Raw genomic sequence first — 20,151 nt, 5'->3', positions numbered from 1 at the left:
CCTAACGATTACAGCCTCATTGACTCCCTGTGCCGATGCATTGATGAAGTCAACAGTTGGATGTGCCAAAACTTTCTTCAGTTAAACAAAGACACAACTGAAGTCATTGCGTTTGGAAACAAAGATGAAGTACTCAAGGTGAACGCATACCTTAACTCTAGGGGTCAAACAACTAAAAATCAAGTCAGGAATCTTGGTGTGACACTAGAGTCAGACCTTAGTTTCAGTAGTCATGTCAAAGCAATAACTAAATCAGCATACTATCATCTCAAAAATATTGCAAGAATTAGATGCTTTGTTTCCAGACAAGACTTAGAGAAAATTGTTCATGCTTTCATCACCAACAGGGTGGATTATTGTAATGGACTCCTCACTGGCCTTCCCAAAAAGACCATAAGACAGTTGCAGCTCATGCAGAACGCTGCCGCTAGGATTCTGAGCAGAACCAGAAAATATGAACATATCACACCAGTCCTCAGGTCTTTACACTGGCTCCCAGTTAGATTTAGGATTGATTTTAAAGTATTATTACTGGTATATAAATCATTAAATGGCCTAGGACCTCAATATATTGCAGATATGCTCACTGAATATAAACCCAACAGATCACTCAGATCATTAGGATCATATCAGCTAGAAATACCAAGGGTTCACTCTAAGCATGGTGAGTCTGCTTTTAGCTATTATGCCAGCCGCAGCTGGAACCAGCTTCCAGAAGAGATCAGATGTGCTCCTACATCGGTCACATTCAAATTCAGACTCAAAACACATCTGTTTAACTATGCATTTACTGAATGAGCACTGTGCCGCTGTTTGTCCGACTGTTTGTACTGTACTGTACTGTATTTTATTTTTCTAAACTGTTTTAATTATTCTTATTTCTTTTTATTCTTTTATTTTCTTCTATGTAAAGCACTTTGAATTGCCATTGTGTATGAAATGTGCTAAATAAATAAACTTGTCTTGCCTATTTTATACTATTCTAATCCTTATTCCTAAGAATGTAACTCAAATTTTTGGAATGGCCCAAAAAAATTGCATGATATTTGAAAATGATATAAAAATAAATACAACAAAGTTTGTTTCCAGAAGAAAATTGTGTCATCTTCCACCTTAAGTAAGGCAGATCAGTAATATTGTTGAATATTAAATGTCCCCAACTAAGCAAGCCAAAAGCCAAGGCAACAGTGGCAGGCAAGCAACCAAAACTCCATCAGTGACAGAATGGAGAAAGAAACCTTGGGAGAACCCAGGCTCAGTCGCTCAGTTCTCCTCTGGCCAATGAACAAACAGTGTATGATTGTGATTCAGGCAGCATTACAGGTCAGAAGTCAGATTGGATCAGAACATTCCGAATATTTTTCCTTTATATTCTTTAAAATTCTATCTAAAGTTCTTGCCCTTCACCTTCAGCAAGCATTGCCTGCTGTTATTTCCCCTGACCAGACAGGTTTCATGACTGGGAGACACTCATTTTATAATACCAGTGTAGCGTCTGGACCAATCAGACACACACAAATTATTCATTTATTTAATGAATAATCCAGCAAACTCCCCCTCCCAACAAATGCCTGTGAAACTCCCCCCAAAAACTAACATCCCAAATGAAGATAACACACTGGCAAAATCTTCTCATTGGCTCACACACATCCAGAGGTTGTGCCATCTTCACGCTTTAAAGTCACTGATCAGCTCTTAGCTCTCGCTTAGTCCCTTTCTGAAATGCTGACGTGAAGATGATGCTGAACTAGAAGCTTCTAAGGACCCACCAAGCTTGTGCCAGGCTGCAGCCTTGTCTTTCCATTCACCAAAGATACTCTGAAAACCACTGGCTCTCCCTCATCAAGACCACATTAGCAAAGATCAACTAGAGCCTCAACAGATTGCATCAGGACAGTTTAATTCAAATGGGCGAGACATGCAAGTATACAACTTAGTCTCATTATTTGATACATTAAGTATCCTTACCCCTTTAAAGAAGGGCGTGTTAGAACTAAACTGATGGTTTGCTCAAGGCTGTTGATCTGCTGAATTTCAAATAATGCTATAACTTCTTGCTTTCCTGTATTCTGCTTCAGCTCTCTTTCCCTTGGTAAACTGTATGCATGTATGTGTGTGTATGTTAGAATAGTTTAAGTGTTTAGACTAGTTAATAAAATCTTGTTCATGTCACACGTGAAGATGTCCGTGTCTCAAGCTCATAATTGGCGTCACTAATCATATAGATTTTTGCTACTGCTCTTAGTAGTACTGTAAATTAAGAAAGACATTTCCCATGCCCCGGAAATGTACATTTCTTAGAGTTAATAAACAATTAATCCTGAGTGTTCACGGGACAAACAGGTTAATTGATTGTAATATTAATTTACGACAGTAAGTTAATTATATTAACTGATCCAAATATTCATAATAAATTATAACCAGTTATTATTGATTATTAATATTTCATAGAGCTAATTTGCTACACCAGAAGACTTTTTAATACCATTCTTGATGCTCTGAGAAGGCATTCGACAGGGTAGAGTGTGAGTTTTTGTTTTTGAGTATCCAATATTTAATCATATCATTTGATTACTATACTCCTCCCCTGTAACATCTGTGCAAACCAATGCAACACTTTCTAAAGCCTTTCCCCTTCATTGAGGCACATGCCAAGGTTGCCCCCTTTCGCCTCTATTATTTGCCTTGGCTATTGAGCCACTGGCCATTTGGTTGCGAAGTAAGGAAAAGTTTGAGGGCATTACCTAGTTTGGAACCTCTTATAAACTGTCCTGTTATGCAGACAACCTTCTTTTATATATAATTAACCCATTTTCATCATTACCGCCAATCCTCAATGTTTTTGAATAAAATTGATTGGCTCAGGAAGGATTCAGATATCTAGGCCTATTCATCACTAAAAACTCACAGATATCTTTATCATTTTTTAAAATTCTTTAATTGATGTTTATAAAATTAAATCTTGACCCCTCTATTTCACTTAAAATTACTTGGGAACAAGAGCTGGGGGTCACAATACTTATTAAATAGATTTAGTACATTCCTCCTCTATATGCGCCCAGCACAGTTTGATGCAAAGCAAGATTCTTCATAGAATACACTACACCAATGCCAGACTACACTATTTCACTACACTATTGGCCAGGAGGCTCATTCTCTTTAAGTGTAAACATGCATGCCCTCCTTCATATGATAGATGGATAAATGAAATGATCTTGTGTTTAAAGCTGAAAAAAAAAATCTTTGAAAGGGTCTTTTAAAAACCTTTCATAAAACATGGAAACCTTTGTTAATTGTGACCCGATCTGGCGAAATGAGTCGGAAGTCGCAACGTTCCATTTTAAGATATGGGCCGTTTATGTGGAAAAACAATGAAATAATAGATTTTTTTTTTTACTATTATTATTGCTAAATTTCAAAGAACAGACATTCAAAAATAATATCCTAAAGTTTCGTAGTCCAGAAAATTGAGAAAAGGTATTTAAATGACTATTAAAGTTTACAAAGTTTTACTAAATTCGCTGGAAATGAATATTGCTTTTCTCAACTTCTCTGGTCACCTCTGAGCATTTCCCGGGAATCCCCTCAAACGTCTCTGCTTTCCAAATATGGTGTTACACGTTGTATAGAACCAATCATAAAGCTCAGAAATGTACACAAACGCTGATCATTTGTCAATGGGAAGCCCCGTTACGACTGACCGGCACGCGATTGGTCCAGCCATCCTCCTGTCAGACTCGTAGCGCTATGTGTAAACAAGCTAGCAGATCTCCTCAGAAAGATGAAATATTATTAATTTGAGAAATGTCGCTGTCAAAAGAGAGCAAAGTCACCAAAAAGTCGCCAAAAGCGTTGAACTCACTGGAGGCTTCTAACCTAAGCTCTGCTGCTGGTCATCAAGAGTTGCTAAGGCTAGTCAGTGATTTTTTTGGATCTGGAGACGTGTCATCCTCTGATGACAGCTACAGCGAAAGTGACAGCCCTGTGGTATTTATCGTGTATGGATGTGAGTGAGTGCAATTATTCTGTGAGTGTATTTATCTGCAAGGAGAACCCATTACAATGTGTTTGATTTATTTTAACCCAATATTTAACTGTTGGTATCTCCGTTATGAATATGTTACACTGTTATTGTCATCTAGCCTACACAAAGATATGATTGCATAGGCTAACATTATTTGTTCTGTTTCCTTGTCTCTCTGCCTCTCTCACTTTCTCTCTCTCACACACACACACACACACACACACACACACACACACACACACACACACACACACACACACACACACACACACACACACACACTCTCTCTCTCAAGCAAAACTGTAGCACCTCTGTTCAATCTTTCTGATTTTAGTAAATGTTTGTAAAAGTGCCTTTTAAATTATTTATTCAAATAAAAAAATTAAAATAATTTGAGCTTCAGCCTGGCATAATAGCATATATTAATGTCTTTGGTCAAATTAAGCTGTACAATAAATAGTTCATCCCTTTAAATGCAATGGATTTTGAAAGATATCAACAAAAAACGGGCAAAAAACTTTAAAAGCGATTTTCTCAGGTTTTCAATTGGAAAAAGAGGGCAGACGACCATAATTCAAATATGTATATCTTTACCACCATTCAAGGTATGACTTTGACTAGGATATCAGTTGAAAGCTTATGGTCTCCTCTTTCCATTAATACCAAAATCTCAATTTTGAAGTTTGGGTCACTGTGACTCATTTTGCTGGATCAGGTCACAATTTATATTGATACCATTGATCTCGCACTTGAAAATGCAGATGAGGATAAACTATATATATATATATATATATATATATATATATATATATTAGGGGTGTAACGATTCATCAACTACATCGATGTATCGATTTATATTCCTACGATCCAACTGGATCGATCTGTGCTCGGCAAGTTGGCCTTCCGGACGACATATATCGATGTAATATCGTTTTAAAAGGTAATGAATCGATTGTATCGATACTAGGAAATAGCGCATTGGATTTAAGCACATTAGACTTTATATGGATGTTTTTTCTTTGCACATTTAATGATAAAGGCGTTAAACGTGACTTGATTCAGTCTGCCTATCTGTGTCATCGTCGCCATGCGTGACGCGCGCCAGCAGCAGCGCGACAACAGTCAAGCAGCGCAAAGTCTCTCACCTCAGAAAAACGGACTTCCCTGTCCTCTCAGCCGCTATACTGCAGGAGCGCGCACTCTTCAACTGCACGCGCAAATGCAGCGGAGCGCGCTGTATCACTTCACTAAAGTCATACGAGAATGCAACGTCGTAAATTAGTAAGTTAAGAAATAAAAGTAAAATACCAATAAATTACGTTATTGGTACGCCATGTGTGTTGCTATTTATCAGGAGCAGTTTCCATGTTTCTTTACCAGTGCTTCTAAGTATTGTGTATCACCATGGTAGCCTAATTGTTGTTTGTTTCCATAACAAAATGCCACTTACTGGTTATTTTGTATATTTTTATATGACTGTGGTGGCTCATACCAAGATTGTATTAACAAAAACTAGTTTGGGACTGCTATTTAATAGCTTAACCTCGCAGTGCCTACTGTCTATCAGTATTTGTCATATTCTTACATTTTTTTTGTTAAGTAAAGGGGGACAGAACTTGTGTGTCAACAATTTTTGTGTAAACAAATGTATTATAATAGGCTTATATAATTCCTAAAAAGGTGGGTCGCGGCTTGATGACCATGGGGAAATGTGGGTCCCATAGCCAAACTATTCAAAACATCATTCAATGTTGTGATAATCGTAATTAATAATCACAATTACAATTTCAAGGGAATAATCAACAATTATCATTTTTGTCATAATCGTTCAGTCCTACCTATTAAAATAAAATGTGAATGCATTTGACATTAATTTGTGTTTTACTTGTTTGTTTATATCCATAGTTAATTGATACCTGATTCACTTACAATAATTTTTGGCTAAAAAGTCACTGAATTGATTTCAAGTCACTGAATCGTTTCGGATCGTATCGTTCTAAATGAACCAATATCGTCTTTGAATCGTATCGACAACCATGAATCGTGAATCGAATCGAATCGTTGTTAAAACGAATCGTTACACCCCTAATATATATATATATATATATATATTTAATCCTTTTCTTTATATTGCATTATATTTTATTATTTTGTACACTTATTGTATTGTTTAACTATTACACTTTTAGTATTTAGGGGTTCAAGCATGAAATGCTGAAACCCTATTGTAATTGTAAGGATTCGTAAAACGCATCGTGCAGGACAAACCGTAAGGCCTAGAGACGTGAAACCTGGCCAGATGGTAGGCCTCAATTTGGGGACAACCTATCAGAGTATGACCCCGATTTGGCCCATAGGTGGCGCTACAGCAACCAAAAGTACTAAATCGCCCATAACTCTTAGACCGTTTGTCCCAGGATCAAGTGTCTTATATCGTTGGAATCCTTGGCTCAAGGCGGACAAAATGGCTATCTCCGATTTGGATGTAGGCAGGGAAAATTTTCTGCTATGTCGGATTTTGTCCAAAACCTACTTTTGCGAACTAGTCCCTGGTTTTTGGCCCGATCGGAACCAAACCAGTCTAGGACCATTCTCTGGACTCTCTAGATCAATAATTATCAAAAAAAAAGTTGAACTTTTGCATTTGGGTGGCTGTAACAGGGTCGTTTAGAAAAGGGGCGTGGCAAAATACACTAAAAAGCCTATAAATCCCAAATGAAAACTCGGAACTTCACAAAAATTGATGAGCATATGTGTCAGAACATGGTGAAGAAGCATGCCGAGTTTCATGCAGATCGGACCATAGGTGGCGCTATAACTGGCAAAAAGCTTCCATTCTTATTAGGGGTTCAAGCATGAAATGCTGAAACCCTATTGTAATTGTAAGGATTCGTAAAACGCATCGTGCAGGACAAACCGTAAGGCCTAGAGACGTGAAACCTGGCCAGATGGTAGGCCTCAATTTGGGGACAACCTATCAGAGTATGACCCCAATTGGCCGATAGGTGGCGCTACAGCAACCAAAAGTACTAAATCGCTCATAACTCTTAGACCGTTTGTCCCAGGATCAAGTGTCTTATATCGTTGGAATCCTTGGCTCAAGGCGGACAAAATGGCTATCTCCGATTTGGATGTAGGCAGGGAAAATTTTCTGCTATGTCGAATTTTGTCCAAAACCTACTTTTGCGAACTAGTCCCTGGTTTTTGGCCCGATCGGAACCAAACCACTGCAAGAATATTCTCTGGAGTCTGACAATCAATAATCATCCAAACAATTCAAAATTTCAATTAACGGTCGATAAGGGGAACCAAAATATTTGATGGCAGCAGGGCAACTTTTACTAAAACGGTTATAAATTGTGAACGGAAAGAGATTTTTTTGCAAAATTTGGTATACATCTTCCTGAGCTCAGTCTGAGATCACTTGAAAAAAATCGCAACAATTGGCCACTTGGTGGCGCTATAAAATGGTTATAACTTGTGAGCGGAAAGAGATATTTTCGCTAAACTTGGGACACATGTTCATAAGCTCAATCTGAGTTGACATGAAAAAAATCGTGACAATTGGCCACTTGGTGGTGCTATAACAGTGAAAAAAATCATGAAAATAGCTATAAGCGCACCCAACCGTTAGTCTACTGAAAATTGGCACGCAGTAGCCGCGTTTCCACTGTCGGGCCAGGTCCGGGCTAGGGCTAACAGCGAGCCGAGCCGGGCCAGTGGCCTCGGGCCTCAAGCACCGGGCTTGCGTTTCCACTGCCGGGCCATTAGCCCTGCAGCGCTGCCCTAAACCCCGCCCTTAACACGCCTTCTTGGATCAAACGTCAAACGTCATACAAGTGTAGTAGACGGTCCCTGCTCCACTTTTGAGTCAAATAAAGCACTCTGGGATGACGATTTTAGCACACAAAACATAAACACGCATATGAGCCACTTATGCAATATTTTATTTGTTTTCTTAGGAAGTTAGAAAACTTAGAATTTATGAAGATAGCATGTATTAACTCACCGTCCGCGGCTGCCATAGTGTCCCGACTTGTCCCTCCACTAACAGAGGGACGGTGACCCAGCACACCGTCCATCAAGTCGAACCATGGAAAGTTCCTTCTCTGGGCACCGCTTTGTCCATTGTGCGTTTTAATCGCCTTGTACTGCGCCCGCAACTTTTTTTTTTTTTTTTTTGAACTTGAAGCGTTGTTCGCTGAATGCTTAGCTTAGCAAGTTCAGCAACGATGTATTTTATAACGTCCTCGTTTCTGCACACGCCGTCAAATTGACGTTGTACCCTTTCTTCTGCCCAAATGCTCAGAAGAGCTTTGGTATCTTCGACAGACCAGTACAGGCGATTCTCCATTTCGAGCGGCGTTTATTTTTCGCGATATAAAAAAGTGAAATGTGCATCTTGCCGCAGACCATAACTTTCCCTAACACCGATAAACTCCGCCTTTTACCTTGACCACGCCTCTAGCCCGAGCTGGCCCAAGATATTTGATGGGCCAGAAATCCTGGCCGTTGGCCCCGAGTAAGCCCCGATCAAGCCCCGGAAGTGACAGTGGAAACGCGACTGGCCCTGGCACGCACTAGCACGGCCCGGCCCTGGCCCTGGCCCGACAGTGTAAACGCGGCTAGTGTCTTTGTCCAGGGTGCCATGATAGTCTATGAGAACATTGGTGTATCTCAAAAAACTCACTATACGTCATTGGCACAATGCCTTGAAGGAGCCTTAGAAGTTTCAAGCCCATGTTTTTTCACAGGAGTGACCTCCTAAGAATCCTTGCCGAGTCCAACAATACCAAACATGCCAGGTTTCGCCTTATGGTTTTTGTAAGTGTCATTTAGAGCTTTAAAAAATTGTGGTTATCTTCAAAGCCGTTAGTCCGATCAAGACGACAACAACAAAAAAACAAAGGAAATTTGAAAACATAGGTAAATAGCTAAACAATAACGCCAAAATGTAAAAATTATGATAGGAACTGACAAAAAAAATAATTAAATCCAATCAATTTCACCCATGGATCATTTTGATGCTCTCATATGTTTGAAACGAACAATGATGGATTGTGATGAAATTTGTTTTGAATTGGGACTGGCGAATCCCCGTCCATACTGTCAATGACCGTTCACAAAGACCCGCCCACTTTAGTTACTGTTGCTATGTCTGACAAGCGACGCCACTCTCACACCACACCAAGTTCTCACGCAGTGAAAAATACATTGCGGATCAGAGAAAAGACTGCGCGCTGACAGACAAGTACTTTTGATATGAAACAAAGTCTCACCTTTCAAATGTAGTCATTTTTTAGAGACATTTAAACAATAAATACCGTTTTGTGACTCTTTAATGTGTCTGACAGATCGCTGTAGACTCGAGGCTCAGTTAAAGCTGCTCGTGAACCGATCATCAATTGGTGAGCATATGTGACATAACATCATTAACAAGCATGCCAAATTGTATGGAGATCGGACCAAAGGTGGCGTTATAACTGTTAAAAAACTTTAAAACCATACATTTTCTATGGTACATTGCCTGTATTGGCTCTAAATGGTGTTTTCCATCTATTATGTCAATGGTTACATGCTTGCTAAATAAAACTTAATCACTTTTTATGCTTTTGTGCTTAAAGGCCTTAACTGCTTGAACCCCGATAAATGCTGCTTGCAGCTTTAATTTTTATTGTCATTGTTATGTATTGTATGTGTAGTGTGGTTGTACTTGGGGCATTAAGGGCAGAGGGGAGAAAAGCAGAGCTGTGGTTCATTTAATTTTTATATTATACAAAATGTTGTATCTGCACAAAATGGCAATAAATATATTTTGAAATAAGAAAAGTCGGGTATGTGCACATGCGTCACCCCACCTAACACAGTCCCCCTTTCAGACATACCACATAAGTTGCAAAACTATTTTACTGATGAAATCGCAGGGCAGCGCTGACAACAAATTTCTGTGCACTTGTATGAGTGTGTGTGTCTGTACTCTGTGTGTGCGTTCTTATGGGAGAGCGGGATAAAGTGAATAAAAATGTATTTTGTAGGAAAATCATGGAAATGGTTTGTGATTAATATCCTGTTGTTTGTTATATTTTCTTTGTCTTTGTGGGTTTTGGTTCTTTTGCTGTTGTAGGCTGTCAGGACCTCTGAAATAACTGAAATCATTTTGCAAAGTGATATGGAACTGTAATGCAGTCAAGACCTGCCTAGAACTACTTTACCTGTGCGTCTACTGTAAATAATTGCACACCTTCGTCAATGTTCGTAATGTTCGTCAGCCAATCAGAATGAAACATTCAACAGCTCGTAGCATAACTAGAGCTTAACCTCTGTAAATTCTCAATAAGAATGTTTGTAAATGTAGTAATGTGAGTAATAAGTGAAGATTGAAATGCTGTTTTTGGAGTTGTTTAATCAACTCTTCATGCTCTACATACTTGAGTTTATCCAGTCTGTAGTTTGGACCCTCCAGTTTATCAGTGAGCAGCTTGACTCCTGAATCTCCTGGGTAATTGTAGCTCAGATCCAGCTCTCTCAGGTGTGAGGGGTTTGAACTCAGAGCTGAAGACAGCCAGACAATCTACAAAGACGTACAGCAACAGTCCACATGACATTAGTTTGGCAATCAGATGTTACTATCACACACTGATCTTGGCTGCGTTTCCCAAAAGATAAATTACTTTTCTTTTCTTTTTCAAAATTGCTTTATTTTGAATTGAAAATATATAATTTACATTTAGACAAGAAACAGTTATACAAATAAGAGTGAATCTGTGCATATTTCAAAATAAATTATTATTTCCAAGTATTTCAAATGCATTAATTTACAATGAATTCTAATAAATTCTTCATTTCCTTTAAATATCTTTAAATCTGTTTATTGAACTTTTACAATAAAACCAGGATACATATACAGGAGAATAGTGAAAAATATATGAAGCTCATAACATCTCAGCCAGTCTAGCTAATAATGTTGAGAAGGCAAAAGCCTTTGCAGCATTTCCAGACAAGCCAGTGACATTTGGAGAAAGTCCAAAAAGTGCAACCAAAGGACAAGGCTCAATCTTTCTCTTTGTCATTGAAGAAAACCAATTAAAGATTGATAGCCAAAAAGAAGTTAAGGATGGACATAACCCAAAACATATGTAATAAATCAGCAGGGGACTGATTTTTACGGCTTATAGGTGAAACCACTGGCAAGCGCTGAAGGCAGAAATGGGAGGCAGAAATTCTCTCATTGCGTCTGTTATTGTAGGTATGGGCAAAGGTTTTTACATTTTTTTAGCTGACTTTTCCTTTAACTGAAGCACAAGAAGTTTATTTGGCTTGTCACCATACTCAAAAAAATGCATGTTTAGTCTTCAGCAATAACTTTTCAGCCTGATGAGTTGATAATATTAAAATCAGATTGAAATGTGAGTCTCTCTTTGTAAATTTCAGGATCTAGAGAAGCTGCATAAGCTGAATCGAGCCAAAGAAGAATGTCAGCGAGGAACTCAGACCTTAGAGACGCGATTTCCTCATGAATCGTTGTGGTAAGCATCTCTTTTAAAAGAGCTGGTGTTAACCCCGAAGCAGCCACAGCCATGTTACCGGCATCGGCAGCTTCATCAGGAGCAGGAGAAGCACGTTTAGATTTAGGCATTGCAGCGATAATGACAAGCTCCAGCTATCATTCAAAGGTTCTCTAGCGCTGTAGACGTCTTAAAGTATTAAGGATATTAAATGTTCCCGTTGACTACTGAAAAGAAATGACATTTACGGAGCAGCTCCCGGATGCGCCTCACTCACTCAACTGCATGCCGGAAGTCAAATATCTTCATATTTAAAATAACTAAAGCTTTTGTGGTGTGCTGTCTTTGTCACATCATGGGACACCACACACTATAGGAGCAAAACGGTTAAATCTAGGATTTTTTGTCCTCATGTTTGTGGTCTATCACATTTTGAAAATTGTATAAGTTGTAAAAAATATTTTGGTGTGTACCCAGCATGAGATGCTAACTGTGTCCTGTGCACAGCCACTAGATGGCGCTGCTAGCTTGTTCAGTGCTGTCAGAAGCAAATCATGCATGAAATAGAAGCATTTTACAGTTTTAGTAACTGTTGCAAATTCAATCTTCATACAGTCCATTCCCTTCCCCTCACCCCAAACAGTATTTTTCTTAAACCTATGCAGCAGAGTCCTGCACGGGTCCGATTTTTAAAATCCGCACCCGCCCGTACCCGCAGTGCTTAAAACCGCATCCGACCCGTTTTCCGACAGCAGCACTAATTAAAATCCGCACCCGACCCGCTTAAAATAGAACCAACACCCGACCCGCACCCGAAATAAAACCAGTTTAGCCAATCACATTATAGACACAATCACAAAAATGTTTATTGCCATGTTTAATTTTAGGTTCAAACACGCCCTGCACACCACACATACTTAACAGTGTTAAATTTGAAAAATACTGTTCGATAGAACTGCTTGGTTTGTTACCACAGTTATCTGCGCGCTTCCTCTGCGATGAAGTTCCACATTTGCGGCTATCCAACACGAAAATGCATGCAGCAAGTTTTTCACAATATTTGCTTCAGATAACTCCAAATTTCTCCCACACACTTTGATGGCGTATTGTCGTCAAGTTTACAATCTCCACTTCAACTCCTCAGCATCCATCTCGACGACTGCAAGCAGATTGCGCGTGTGCGGTTATGATGAATTTTTAAAAGTGAAAGTAGCATAGGTAACGTTAAAGATCCTGGGAGGGTGTGGCGCGTGGGCACAAATAAACTGATGTGGATTTTAAATTATTTTATCAACTTGAAATACAGGCATATTTTTGTAGATGTGTTCCTAAAAATATGCATACATTTTTACGTTTGCATGTGATTGTTTTAAACCCGTGTTTAGACTCGTGTTTCCCTCGTGTACGACCCGACCCGCACTTTCTCCAAATGTCCACCCGCATTGAATTTGTATCCGACACAGTTGGATATTTTTCACCCGTTTGAGCAAAATTTGCGGGTCACCCGTCGGGTACCCGAACCCGTGCAGGACTCTACTATGCAGTCCATGTGGGTCATACGTCAGTATAAATATGGAAAAATATCACATTCCTGCAAATGTCACTTGTGGGTGCTAAGCGGCCGCTTACCTTGCTTATTGGTTAAGTCAGCCTCTGATTATAGCATAGTTAATTATTTTAAAACCATTCACCTCAGTATCTCCAGCTGACAGTTTGGACTCTTCAGTCCATCGGAAAGAAGCTTCACTCCAGAATCCTGCAGGTCATTGTTACTCAGGTCCAGCTCTCTCAGAAAGGAGTTTGAGGATTGTAGAGATGATGATAAACTCTCACAGGACCGAGCTGTGAGATTACAGCTGTGTAGCCTATGTAGAGAACAAAACAAAGAGCAGTAGTAATGCTTATTAGCGTTTATAATCTGGAGTTTGAAAAAACCTTTAACTGTAGTGAATTAAGCCAAGCTAAAACAATTATCTCTTCATAAAACATCAAACCAGCATTTATTTTCACACACATTACTTTTATTGTTTTTTTTCCTGAACTGTCTAGGCAAGCAAGTCACCCATTTAAAATGAAGGCAATTACAAAAGACTAACAGTGTTTATAAATTAATGTAAAAGAGACTCTTACAGTGCTCTTCTGGTGTTTTTGATCACTGGCAGAAATCTCATCAGTGCTTCATCAGATCTTCTGTATTTCTGCAGTTCAAACATTTCTTGAGTCTCTTCTGACATCAGGAGCACAAACACCAGACCAGACCATTGAGCAGAGGAGAGATTCTGTGCTGAAAGTTTTCCTGAGCTCAAATTCTCCTGGATTTCCTCCACAAAGTCATCTTTCAGTTCACTGAGACAGTGGAAGAGATTGATGGTCCTCTCTACTGATTCCTCCTCCTCTATTTTCTTTTTGATATAGTCAACAGTGTTTTTCATGTTCTCTGTTCTGAGTTCCAGTCCTGGCAGTAGTCCCTTCAGGTCACTCTGATTGGACTCCAGTGAGAGACCCAGGAGGAACCGAAGGAAAAGATCCAGGTGTCCGTTCTCACTCTGTAAAGCTTTCTCGACTGCAGCCTTATGGAGCTTAAACAGTGGCTTTTGAAACAGTTTCCATGTCAGTTTTTCTGTCCAGGATTGAAGAAATAGGTCAGCTTTCTCATCTTTGTCCATCATAAACACATAAAGAGCAGCAAGGAATTCCTGTACGCTGAGATGTACGAAGCTGTAAACGTTTCTTGCTGAAATCTTTTCCTCCTGAAACATTTGAGTGCATAACCCAGAGTACAACGACCCTTTTCTGACATCTAGTCCACATTCCTCAAGATCTTCTTTGTAGAAAATCAGGTTTCCTTTCTCCAGCTGTTGAAAGGCCAGTTTCCCAAGCTTCAGAATAATCTGATCAAAAGACTCTGCATTGGAATTAGGTTCGGGCTCAGCACAGTATTTTTCTTCCATCCGTTCCTTCTGAGAAATTAAGAAACGTGTGTACATCCCTGTGAGAGTTGTGGGAGTTTTGTCATTGCTCTCTCGAGCCAGTAGAGGCTGAAGAACAATAAGAGAGATCCAGCAGAAGATGGGGATGTGGCACATGATGTACAGACTCCTGGATTTCTTGATGTGACTAATGATGTTTCCAGCAACCTCAGGACTGCTGTTATTGATGAAGTATTGCTCTTTCTGCTCATCGTTAAATCCTCGCACCTCTGTCACTTGATCAATGTAGTTTCGGGGGATCAGACTGGCTGCTGCTGGTCTGGATGTGATCCAGATGAGAGCAGAGGGAACCAGGTGTCTCTTGATGAGGCTTGTTATTATCTTACTCACTGTTGTTTTTTTGTGAACATCTGTAAATCTGCCACCCTCTTTAAAGCTCAAAGGGAAGCGACATTCATCCAGCCCATCAAAAATGAACAAGACTTTACTATCACCTTTAGGAAGAAAAGGCAGTTCTTTAGGATCACTAAAGAAGTGTTCGTGAAGCAGTTCCATGAGACTGCAGTTCTCTGTAATAAGGTTTAGCTCACGGAACGGTAGAGGAAAAATGAAGGTTATTTCCTGATTTTCTTTTCCTTCAACCCAGTCAAGGATGAATTTATTGACAGAGACAGTTTTTCCCACTCCTGCGATCCCCATCGTCTGTACTTTTTTGTTTCGTTTAAACATGTCATTACACTTGATTGGCTTCTCCTTGGCAGTCTGTCGGTTGTGATTTGATTCAATCTGTCTCACCTCATGCTCGTTCACTCTTCCTCCAGTCTCATTCTCCACCACATATAAATCAGTGTAGATGTCGTTCAGGTATTCCCTATGACCCGTCTCTGAATTACCAACCAATATCCGCTTGTAGTCCTGTTTTAAATTGTCCTTCAGTCTGCGGCTGGTCTCTGTGTAATCATGAAGAGTAGCTTCTCTATCGTCTGCAGTTGAGCCTTTAAGAAAGAGGGGAAAATACAGCAAAAAGTAAGTGTTTGTGTTTTTCATAAATTCCTGCTTCTACTATATTCAAATGAATCACACTCCTTCTGCAATAGTGTTTACATGCACATCTTACACTGATTATGCTGAAGTTGACAACATAGAAATGCCTTGATTAAAACTTGAATGCAATTGGAATTGGATTTATCAAATTGTCACTATTGGACTCAGACCAACTTAAAGGAATAGTTCTCACCCTCAAATTGTTTCAAACCTGTATGAACGTATTTTTTTTTCCTACTATGGAAGTCAATGGGGCCCATCAACTGTTTGGTTTCCGACATTCTTCAAAATATCTTCCTTTTTGTTCAGCAGAAGAAAGAAATTCATACAGGTTTGAAACCACTTGAGGGTGAGTAAATGACAGAATTATCCTTTTTAAGTAAACTGTTCCTTTAAGGCCATGCTGACCAAAATTATTACAAGATTTTTGATCAAACCATTGACATCTAGCACACCAAACAAGACATGAGACTGTATTAGAGTTAGTTTGGGGTTATTGCAATGACCCTGCGTATGTAGAAGTTGCTTGTAGAAGTTTTAATTCAGGGTTTAAGACTCCTGTAAACCATTTAACCATTCGTAAAAAATGACTAGACAGTCTGTTCTAATAAATGTACTTGTATAAGATCTGCTGCTGTTCTTCTTGGCCCTGTAATTGTTGCTTGCTGTTATATTTTCTCTTGTTTCCATGTACAGACAGGGATTATTTACCCCTGATCTCTTCTGAATGAGCTCCAACAGTGGCAGACGTCTTCATATTGCCTTCAGCCTGACCTGTGTGTGTGTGAGAGAGAGGATCACTCACTGGGAAACATAAGTCACACAAACACATCAGCAGAGCAAAGAGCAAAGTTCAAGTCAAATCTTTACAATGGTAAACAGTCAGTCACATTACAGAGTGAATTAAATGTTACCTTTCTTGTGTTTGTTCTCCAGCTGCTCAGCCAGAAGATTCTGGTTCATCTTCCTCAGGATCTTCACCATGTTCTTCACAGCTTCTTCTGGTCCAAAACATGCTACCATCTTATCCACTGTGTCTAAGATATCTGCATTCTTCATATCAGACTTTGTTATACACTCATGATCATTCTGTAAGTGCCACTTAAACTTCTTCCATTCAGCTTCGTCCAGATCACTCAGTGATTTCTCAAGCAGATCTTCAACTTTAACAGACGCCATCGCCCTTCACAGATTCACAGCTGCAGGATAAAAAGAAAAAGATCTGAAGTAGTTTCACTCTTAACATGTTGACATAAGCGCTCAAATGTTATTTGGATTATGAAATGACGCTGTGATCTTATCAGGACTCTCATCCAAACTCATCTGTTAAAAGGGTCCTATAATGCTTCTTTATGCATGGCATCTATCTGAAACATGCTAGCACTGAGTACCCTAGCAACCATCCAGAATACCCTAGCAACCACCCCAAGTCTCCTAGAAAGCGCCTAGCAACCACCCAGAATGCCCTAGCAACCAAATAGCCAACACCTTAGGATTGACCCTGAGTACCCAAGCAACCATCCTTAAAAACCGCATAGCAACACCCTAGCAACCATTGCAAGTACCCTAGCAACCGCATAGCAACACACTAGCAACCACCCCAAGTACTCAAGCAACCGCATAGCAACACCCTAAAATCAATCTATCTCTCTGTCTTGTCTGTTTTTCTGATAGACTGTATTGCCTTCAAAAACTTCAAACTTTCTGGTCAGGCTTTCTCAAGCCAACTTTAAAGTTTGTCTCGATGTAGTTTTTAAATCTAGTTCATTATCTCATCCTGTTTTTGTCTCTTTAAATGCAAATTAGCTGCTGCTATCAAGCTGCTATTATCGCCCCCTGCTATTAATGTTGTTAAAACTCAAATGACACCTATTTACAATCCGTAGATGACGAGCTACAACCTCATTTTCCTCAAAACGAGCCTTATAATATAAATCGATCTCCATGAGACTGTCTGCAAAGTGTAGTCATTAACTTCAATGTAACACACTGTAGTGTCACCAAATTCAGTTTACACATCAATGGTTTGTGGCAAGATCCATTTCCATTTTTTGAGACGTCCTTCAACTTTTTCTAAAACATTGTCCCAATTTTTCTAAAACATTTTCCCAATACACACAAAAGTATCATCTCCAAGATAAACACCAATATATTTAAACCCACCCTTGTTCCAAATCAACCCAGCAGGTAAAACAAGTTTTCTACAAGTTCTACTTAACTCATCACTGATTGTTACAGCTTTACTTTTCCCCCAGTTTATTTTAGCAGAGGACAATACACAAAAAACATTAATATTTTCTACTAGGGTGTCAATGTCGTCTTGTTTTTTGACAATGACAACAACATCATCGGCATAAACAGATAATTTAAAAACTCCAGGAAGGTTTACACCGAAAAGAGATTGTCTTAATTTGTGCAGAAGAGGCTCTATGGCCAAGGAGTACAGCATACCAGATAATGAACAGGTCTGACCCCCTATGAACTTTAAAAGGAGCACTTAAACCACCGTTGATCTTTAAAATACTCTCAATGTCAATATACAAGACTCGAATCATGTTTATAAGGCCAGAGCTGAACCCAAACACATCTAACGTTTGCCACAAATACTGGTGTTCGACTCTGTCAAAGAGTTTTCTTTATCAATTGAAATCAGGCAAATTTCAAAACCCAATGAATTGGAGAGGTCCAAAACATCATGAATTAAAATGATATTGTCAGATATCAACCTATTGGGTATACAATAAGTCTGGTCAACATGAATAATATGCTCCATAACTTTTTTCAGTCTCATTGCCAATACCTTTGACAAAAGTTTGTAGTCAACCGCCAGTTCTTGATCTCTTGTAAATCCCCTTTTTTGGAGAGAAGAGTGAGGATTGCTCTCCTGCAGCTCAATGGTAAATGTCCTTTACTTAAACTGTCTCTGAGAACAAGCAACAAATCTTAGCCAATCACTGGCCAGAAAACTTTATAAAAGTCCACAGGAAGGCCATCAATGGCTGGAGCTTTACCGCTTTCTAGACTCTGCAACGCAGAATGTAGTTCATCAGCAGAGATCGGTGCATCCAACTCTGCGTTAGCCTCCTCGGAAACCTTAGGTAATAAAGGACACGGAACAGAACGCGAGGAAGGAACTTGTTTTTCTGCCGCTCTGTTTTGTTGTTGCTTTGGACGCTTATTCTGTTGTTACTGTCGTAACCCTGTTGTTGTTTTTTTGCTGCCATCTCGTTTTGAATATTGTTGTGAGATTTTCCTTTTACGTTCTCTTTCTGCCCTTTAATGACGTTGTTTGACCCAGAGTAAAAAGTGGACAGGTTATAAGTCACGTGACATACCCACCCTCTGTATGTTTTGTGTTTGTTAGTCAGAGTAATTTAGTTAGGGCGTTGACGTCTTTTTTTTTCTTTTTTTTCTTAGTTAGATTAAAGATTTAATTACAAGTTAGAATGAGTTTTGTTTTGTTCTTTTCATTTCTTTGGCTTCACTAATAGCCTCCCTTTTTTTGTGCTTATTTTTCCTTGCTTATATTCACCATTATTATTATTACTATTATACATATTGTTTTATAATCATTTCACTTCTGTATAATATATTTTTTTCTTTCGCATTAGTTTATGTGTTGTCTCTTGCCACCCCAATCACACCAAATTTGATCACAACCTCAATGTTCCCTCTCCTGACGTGAGCGAACCAGAGCACCTTGAGCAGAAAAACTCATCAGGTTAGATAGAGCTGACTTTTTCCTTTTGAGAACTTTGAAATGTTCTCCTTCTCTTGTTGAGTCTGCCAAATCTTGCAGCTTCACTATTTCTCTCTCCAAAGCTTTCATAGATCTAGTCATGTCCCTTGTGACATTGAGAGTATACTGTAGGCACAGCTGTTTTATATTGACCTTCCCTATGTCCCACCACTGTTGTAAAGAAGTGTATTCAGATTTTTCTTTTGTGTAACCACTCCAAAAACACTTAAAAGCATCTTTAAAAGCATTATCAGAAAGCAAGGATACATTAAAATACCAATAGTCAATTTTGCATTTCACATCCTTAACAAAGATAGCAACTTGTACAAGGCATTAATCCGAAATACCAACTGGGTGTATTGAACAACCTTTAAGTTCATTACTCTGAAAATCTATCAAGCCTAGCCAAAGACAAATAATTATCTTTAACATAAGTCCAAGTATATTAACGCTGAGTAGTATGAAAAAGCCTCCAAACATTACATAAATCATTCACCTCTATTAATTTAACAAGACAATTCTTACTGGCTCGATGTGGTTCTTGGTGGTTTCTGTCTAGAGTTGCATTTACAACTTTTGTAAGAACTGATTTTCCTACTAAGACAAAACTCACCCTGTAATAAAGCCATAAAACGCACCCTGGACAGAAGATAGCAAAGACAGAGCACAGGACTTTGTCCTGCACATCTGTTACTCTTTCCTTATCTCTGCATCCCCCTCTCCCTCCACTACCTGTAAATAGTATCATTTGTCTATAAAATTGTTATAAGTACACCTCTGCATAACATTGTATCCTTATTAACATTAAAGAAAAATTAAGTTAAAACAAAGAATAACTTTATTAACATTGTTTTTTAGTCTGTAACAGAAAAGACTTAAAGTGCATCAATTTGCCAAAAAAAAAAAAAG

At 39.0% G+C, this 20,151-nt stretch overlaps 1 pseudogene across 1 annotated transcript in view; it reads right to left on the bottom strand.

The window, feature by feature from the left end:
- The window catches only part of LOC309497057 (NLR family CARD domain-containing protein 3-like), a 170,010-nt pseudogene extending 150,163 nt beyond the window's left edge, over positions 1-19,847 (bottom strand). Inside the window, exons 1-6 of the transcript XR_014211787.1 lie at positions 19,768-19,847; positions 16,418-16,702; positions 16,215-16,307; positions 13,660-15,454; positions 13,221-13,394; positions 10,453-10,595 (exon numbers count right to left, since the gene is read on the bottom strand). The product of XR_014211787.1 is annotated as an NLR family CARD domain-containing protein 3-like (transcript). The remainder of the gene's footprint in view (positions 1-10,452; positions 10,596-13,220; positions 13,395-13,659; positions 15,455-16,214; positions 16,308-16,417; positions 16,703-19,767) is intronic.
- Positions 19,848-20,151: the final 304 nt, after the last annotated feature.

This window comes from Leuciscus leuciscus (genome assembly GCF_965113295.1).
Source record: "Leuciscus leuciscus genome assembly, chromosome: 4".
Classification (NCBI taxonomy): domain Eukaryota; kingdom Metazoa; phylum Chordata; class Actinopteri; order Cypriniformes; family Leuciscidae; genus Leuciscus; species Leuciscus leuciscus.
The sequence above is the reverse complement of the archived record's forward strand: the minus strand, read 5'-3'. Positions and strand labels throughout refer to the sequence as shown.